The following is an 8,429-nucleotide window of genomic DNA, read 5'->3' on the forward strand; positions in this document are numbered from 1 at the left end:
CATCAAAATGTAGCCTTGACCAATGTCCCTGAAAGCCTTCAGATATTATTAAAAACAAGTCAGAACATAATATTACTCTTAATAAGCATGAAAAATTTCACACAGATCGGACAAAATTTGCCTCTATAACAGTTAAAAAGGTCAAAATGATATAACATGTCATATTAAGCCAATAAGTGGTATTTTACTGCCCCCTGCTGTCATTTCATCATACTACTCCCTAATATTGTTATATAATTCATATTTAGACTTTATAAAATCATTATTTTAACATTTATAATCACATTTTGTCAAAACTCATCTATTGGAGTATTACTTGACAATTATGTCACACTGACATATGGAAATGGACGAAAATAAATGAATGAAATGAAACGAAAGTAAAACAGCATTTAAGCCATGCCCCCGTATACAAATTCATTCATAACTCGAAAACGGAAAGTCGTTGCATGCTCAAATTTTGATGGTAAGGACCTCTCCGGGCTCTTGATCGAAACGTGTCGTCGCGGGCCTCGGGAGCGCGCCCCCCGCGTCCGCGACCTGACCCAGACCACCCCAAACCTTGTGTGAGAGCTCGTTGGAAAGGGCCCGTCCTTGGCTAGCTTCGATTCAAATGTGGTGTAATTTGCCCAGGGCATTCCAGAGATAAAAGCCCCAAAATATTTGCATTTGAACAGTCCTAACAGTACAGTACAAACAGTCGGACGAACATTGGCACAGTGCTCATTCATTAAATGCATAGCTAAACAGAAGTGTTTTGAGTCTGGATTTGAAAGTGACTATTGTAGGAGCACGTCTGATCTCCTCTGGAAGCTGGTTCCAGCTGCGGCTGGCATAATAGCTAAAAGCGGACTCGCCATGCTTTGAGTGAACCCTTGGTATTTCTAGCTGATATGATCCTAGTGATCTGAGTGATCTGTTGATCACTATAGTGATGACTAGTGATCACTATAACTGTTAAAAAGCTTTAAAACCATATATTTCACATAGTAAACTGCCTGTATTGGCTGTAAATGGTCTTTTCCATCTATTATGTCAGTGGTTACATCACTAGCGGCGCCAGGATTTTGATTGTAGGTGGGCCTTCAGAAAACTGGATGGGCCAGTTAAAATAAGCCACAAAAAAAAAAAGAAAAGGGGGTTCCCCTTCATCTCCGTTTCAGCGCTTTTCTGCGGCACGTAGGACAGCAACTCATAGCCTACCTGAATTTAATGCGTAATACAGGTTTAAAAAAAAAAAAGAAAATCTTAGGAATTTTTTGTTGCTTTTTTTAATAAAATTACAATTTAATTGAATGTATTGTTTAATAAAATTATAGGCCTATTATTTTTAGTTTATTAACAGCAGCAACAGCTGTAAAGATGAAGTTGTCGATCGTCATCTCCGTGAACGCGCCTATAGAGAGAAATGCACATCATGGATTGCATAATCAGAGAGTAGGCCTAGCCTTTTTCTTTTCGTTTTAAATTGTTAAAAAGACATTTCAAGCTTTAAGATATATTTCATGTCTGTGAGGCATATGCTGAGTTTCGTTAAGTTAGGATTAGATGCGCTCCTGTGTTTACGAGCAATGCAAGTGACCGCGCGGGCGCCTCTATGATTATATTGTCTCCTATATTTATCCAGGCAATTGGTTGATAAAAAAAATATTAAAATTAAGATACAATTTATACAAAACGAAATTCACTTAAAAAAGGCCTTTCTAACTTAATTAAGTGGTCAAAATCATGTCTGACCCGCTCCATGTCTCTCGATATTGCGTATCCTATCTTACTCGTGCGGTTCACTTTTCATAATCAACTTAGATGAAAAAATAACATTATAATATTTTAACAAATATGAAACTAAATGAGCTTGATGGCTACAACACATATAGGCCTACAGACTCTCTATTTGTACAAATTGCTGCACATTAATTTTATTCTGAATTTTGCACACAAGGCATTTGTTTGTTCATGCATAGTAAAACATATCTGCAACATTTATCAAGTTCACTGATAATTATGCGTGCATTTATTATTATCTTAATGAATAATGTAACAAGGACGAATGAAGGCTAAACTGCGTTGTTTGTTTAGAATGGAATGGATCGCAAATAGATCCGAATGAAGGAATGTACAAAACCATAGTAGAAAATGGGTGGGCCCACCCGGGCCCAATGGTAGCGCCGCGGCTGGGTTACATGCTTGCTAAATAAATCTTAATAACTTTTTATGCTTTTGTGCTTAAATGTCTTAAAGGCCTTAACTGCTTGAAGCCCGATAAATGCTGCTTGCAGCTTTAATTATTATTATTCTTCTGCCGTAAAACGCATCGTGCAGCCCAAACCGTAAGTGCTGGAGACTTGAAACTTTGCCAGATGGTAGTACAAAAATCGAGGAAAGGTTCAGAGATTATGACCCTGATTGGCCCATAGGTGGCGCTATAGCAACCAAAAGCGCGAAACTGCTCATAACTCCTAGACCGTATGTCGTAGACTCAAATATCTTATATCACTGGAAAGCTGGACACTTGACGAACAAAACGTATATCTCCGATTTCATTTCCGGTATGCAAATTTTTCCGCCATTTTGAATTTTGTCAAAAACCTACTTTTGCTAACTACTCCTTGGTTTTTTGACCGATTGGAACCAAACCAGTGCAGAAATGTTCTCTGGAGTCTGATGATCAATAATCATCGAAAAAAGGTTGAAATTTCGATTCACGGTCGCTAGGGGGCGCAAAATTAATGTTGTGGGAGGAGCCAGTTTTACTAAAACGGCTATAACTCGTGAACGAAATGAGATATTTTCACCAAACTAGGTACACATATGTCGGAGCTCAACATGAGGTAACAGTAAAAAAATCGCGGCGATTGGCCACATGGTGGCGCTATAACATGAAAAAACATAAAATAGGCTTTAACCACCTGACTGTTAGTCCGATTGACTTGAAAATTGGTATGCAGTGTCTTGGCCCAAGGTGTCATGTATGTCTATGAGGACATTGGTGTATCTCAAAAAACATGGCCGCCATTGGCCAATGAATTTGAGCACTTATTAGACAAGGTTAACGGAGACCGATCGGAACGAAACTCGCTGGGCATGTTCGACTCATGGCCCTAGAGGTCTGTAAGAATTTTGAAAGAAATCGGCCACTAGTTGGCGCTAACGAGTTTTATGGCTCTGTAATCACGTGGTGTTAAACTTATCGTTACAAAATGCATATCATTTAATAGATCTGCTCATGCTGAACAACTTTGCCTCAAGAACTATTGCTGCCAATCAAACCGTTCATTAAATATTCGTAATTATGTTAAAAACCTACTTTTGCGAACTAGTCCTAGGTTTTTCGCCCGATCGGAACCAAACGAGTCTAGGACAATTCTCTGGACTCTCTAGATAAATAATTATCAAAAAAAAGTTGAAATTTTGCATTTTTTGCATGGGTATATTGGGTCATAAAGAAATGGCAAAATGCACTCAAAAGCCTATAAATCCTAAATAAAAACTCAGAACTTCACAAAAATTGGTGAACATATGTGACATAACATTCTAAACAAGCATGGACATTTTTATGGAGATCGGAACATAGGTGGCGCTATAACTGTTAAAAAGCTTTATAAACCATATATTTCCTATGGTGAATTGCCTGTATTGGCTGTAAATGGTGTTTTGGTGTAATGGTGTAAATGTTCATATAGTAATATTCAAAACCAGTGCAGTGCAATTCTCTGGACTCTCCAGATCAATAATTATCAGAAAAAGTATAACTTCTTCATTTGGATGGCCATAATAGGGTCAGTTCAATATGTAGTCTTGACCAAGTGTCCACAAAAGCCTATATCTCTTAAATGACCTTAAAAACAAGTCAGAATAAGCATGACAAATTTCAGACAGATCGGACAAAATTTGCCTCTATAACAGTTAATAAAAAAGGTGAAAATGAATAACATTGGCATAAGCCAATAAGTGGTATTTTACTGCCCCCTGCTGCCATTTCATCATACTACTCCATAATAGTGTTCTATAATTCATATTTAGACTTTATAAAATCATTATTTTAACATTTACAATCACATTTTGTCAAAATTCATCTATTGGAGTATTACAATATTATTACTATTGACAATATTCACTTCTTAATGTGACTATTGAGTCACATTAAGAAGTGAATACTGAAACTGGAAGTAAAACGGCTATTTAAGCCACGCCCCCGAATACAAATTCACTCATAACTCGAAAACAGAAAGTCGTTGCGCGCTCAAATTTTGATGGTAAGGTCCTCTCCGGGCTCTTGATCGAAACGTGTCGTCGCGGGCCTCGGGAGCGCGCCCCCGCGTCCGCGGGACCCCCGATTTTGAACGGCCGTAACTCCCGACCCAGACCACCCCGAACCTTGTGTGAGAGCTCGTTGGAAAGGGCCCGTCCTTGGCTAACTTCGATTCAAATGTGGTGTAATTTGCCCTCGGCATTCCAGAGATAAAAGCCCCCAAATATTTGCATTTGAACAGTCATAACTCCCAGCCCCAATCGCCCAAAAACACCTTGATGGTCTCATTCAACAGGGCTCCTCAAGCACTATATATGCTCTGAGTTTCAGAATTTTTCGCCTTCCGGTTCCCGAGATATAAGTGAAAAACCAAATTCCCATTCATTAATTCATTCAATCACTTCAACTGTAAGATGGAAGCTGTAATACCACTGTCCACTAGAGGGAGCAGCAGGATTACAGATTACCTTTTTATTCACTTTCAGTATTGGAAAACAAACAAATGCTTTAAAAAGAAATCTTTTTTATTATGATGTACTGCTATAGGGCTGTAGCTATCGATTATTTTAGTAATCGAGTATTCTATTCAAGTAATCGGATAAAAAAATGTGGTAAAAAATAGATTCAAGTTAACAACCGCCTTTAAAATGACTTAAAATACAAATATATAATAACAAGCAATAATGATTGGTTCAAGTAAAGTATCAAAGTAAGTAATTATATGGGTTTTATTGAACAACACTGTTAAAATATACCCATGTAACATAAATGATATAAACTAATATAGAGATAACTTATGTACATGAATAACAAATGCCTGCAGAGGGCACCAGCGGCCTGGTTGTTGTTACACTAAGCCTGGCATTATCAAATCCTTGTTTATTGGCAAACAACATTAAATTCAAATGTCAACTTAACCTTTAATATTTGGCCACTTCTGTACGATAGAAGTGCTACAGCCACTGTAATTTCTTGAACAAGAACATGTGCACATCAAAACATGCAAACTCAGAGCGAGAGTTTAAACTTTTATTTTGAAATCGCGATGTTTAAACTTTTATTTTGAAATCGCGATGAACAGCAGTTTGAGAAACCCAGATGTGCTCCACAAATGATAACAGTGCAACTATGAAACACAAACTGCGTCCGACTTGCGTTCCCATATTTGCACGTTATTGGAAACCTAAACAAACAGCACTGCAGAGACTGAGTTTGCTTGGAGCAGCGTACTGTGGACGGAGCTGAGGTAATTTTAACATGTAGGCTAATCTGCACTCATGTAATTGAAGCGTCTTCTCTGTGAAAAAAAACAAACAAACAAAAAACAGAGGATATATTTATTTAACTGAATCACAGCCTTTGTGATTTCACAATGGCACTATGCTATATTATGACTGTAAATGGTGGGCTCCAGACTGCGACCAATTGGTCGCATTTTGCGACCATTTTTCCTGCCGGTGCGACCAAATATTTATTTAGGTCGCGCTGGCGCGACCACAACGTTGCCGAGCAGCGAATCCATACAAAATGAAAGCGGAACGAAAATGCGCTAACTTACTCCTTTATGCTTCACAGACCGTTTATTAGTTCGAATCAATAATAGACAGCGCAGCCCATAGATATAATATATAAACGCGTTTATATATGATATCTATGGCGCAGCGCAGCCTATGAGCGCAGCAGCCCGAACTTGCCAGTCGCGGGCCGATCTCGATCACGCGACACTGTTACTAGGAGATCCAGACTCTGGAGATCCAGTGAAGAAATCCATTGAATTCGCCTCAGAATTAATAACATAATCAGATATCAGATCAAACAGCGCTGATGTGGAAACCAGGAGAAACACTGGGCTTTCAGACCACAAATCAGCGACATTCACCATGGATTTAATGTAGTAACTGTAACCATAATGTGACAGAAATAGTCAAACGCTTACAAGTACTAAGTTAACTGTTAGGCTACTCATCTTTTTCCAGCACTTCAAAACTATCATATATAAATGTTATTTTTAATGTGATGACCAACACATTTTTTTTGTTCATCCTTGAAAAATGGTCTTATTTAAACTCTTATTTATACACTTATTTAAAAATAATAAAATAAATAAATTACCATTGTAAACAGTAGGATGCTTATTGGCTCTAATATTGGCCCTAATATAATTTATTTCACTCGGTTTGCTTTTTAATTAATATTAAGACATTATGAATGATAATAATTAAAGTTAATTTCATCTACACCCTAAACTAAGCTTAGTGCTTTATTGTCAGCCCCAGTGCTACCAGATATTTTTTTGTAAAACTCAGTGTCTGCGGTGCCGCTGCCCTCAGATGTTAGTCTGGTGCCTGTGAACTTAAAATAAAACTGCACATTGTAATATCTGTACATTAAGTCTATTTATTATTAAATAATAAATAAATAATTTGTCAGTAGTTATTTTGGGGGAAATTTGAATAATTGCATTGCAAGTTGATTTAAGGTATGCCCCTAAATTTTCTGCTTGTGCTCCTAAAATTTTCAGTCAGGGGCTACAGCGCTCCTAGTAAAAAAAGTTAGTCTGGAGCCCTTAAATATCGCGTTGTCCTAGAAAACGGTAATTCTGCGGTTGTTGGATTCTCGTCTGTGGAATGCACCACTTTCAGTATTTTGCCAATTACTCGAGGGGTAAATTGCAATCAAGGATTTTTTTAAATCGAGTACTTGACTATAATCGAGGAATCTTTACAGCCCTATACTGGTAACATAGTTTTATATTATTAGATCACAAAGAAATGCCTATTTTTATACAATTAAATATATTTTCTCAATAACATATCCAAAAAACATATTTGTGTGTGTGTGTGTGTGTGTAAGCATGCATTATTGAGTTAACATGGAAAGACTGGTTTGATTTAGTGCAGAAAACTGGTGCAAATCATGAAGTTTAAAGTGAAAGTGAGCCAATAAGTGGTCTTCTACTGGCTTCTGCTGGCCATTCTACTTATTAATGAAGTCTTTTCACATGTGCTTTTGGATTCATTCATATTTAGAGTAGACACTGAAAAAAATCACTTGTATAACAATAACTATTATAACACAATCATATTTTGTCAGTGTTTATCACTTCATTTGCACTGACACTTCACATAATTGCTAGTAATGTGGTAAATCATGGTAAATCACGCTAGAAACATGGTAAGTCATAGTAAATAATAGTAGAATGTGGTGTATCAAGGTAAATCATGTAAGAATCCTAGTAAATCATTCTAGAACGTGGTATATCATGCTAGAACATGGTAAATCATGGTAAACTATGCTAGAACAGGGTAAATCATGGTAAACCATGATAAATCATGATGAACTATGGTAAATCATTTTAGAATGTGGTATATCATGGTAAATCATGTTAGAACATGATCTTTTCCATCTATGATGTCAGTGGTTACATGCTTGCTAAATAAAACTTAACTTTTTATGCTTTTGTGCTTTAAGGCCTTAATTGCTTGAACCCCGATAAATGCTGCTTGCAGCTTTAATTACTTTTGATTTCGGGAAACGTTCAACCTAATCCAGGCCCAGTTTCTGACTCTGCATCAAGCTTAGAAACACCTGCAGATTTTAAATCAAGGTGCGGACTTGGTTTTATTCATTTGAATGTTCGGAGCTTAATTTCTAAAATGGATATGGTTCGTATTTGGGCACAGTCCACTGATGCGGATGTAATTGTTCTAACTGAAACTTGGCTAAGCAAAGCTGTTTTAGGATGTTTGTATTAATGGTTATAATGTATATAGGTCTGACTGACCAATAAGGGATGGGGGCTTAGCAATATTTATAAAAAAAAAAAAAGGTTTCATGTTAAAGTACTGCTTTTTAAATCAGTGAGTAAACAATTTGAATTTTTAGCTCTCGATCTTGAGGTTTCTAAATCTCTCAGCATAACAGTTGTTGGTTGCTATAGAACACCGTCTGCTGATAGTAGTGCGCTCCCTTCTTTATTCCAGCTCTTTTCAGCTCTTGATGCTAAAGCATTGGTAGTTCTAGATGATTTAAACTGGCATTGGCATTCAGCAACTGATGAATTTAAAACCTATTGTGATGCATTGAATCTTTTTCAGATTGTTGACAAGCCCACTAGACCGAACCTAAAATGTCCAGAAAAATCATCACTAATAGATCTATTCTTAACAAACACTCC

Source organism: Abramis brama, assembly GCF_963993115.1.
Source record: "Abramis brama genome assembly, chromosome: 3".
NCBI lineage: Eukaryota > Metazoa > Chordata > Actinopteri > Cypriniformes > Leuciscidae > Abramis > Abramis brama.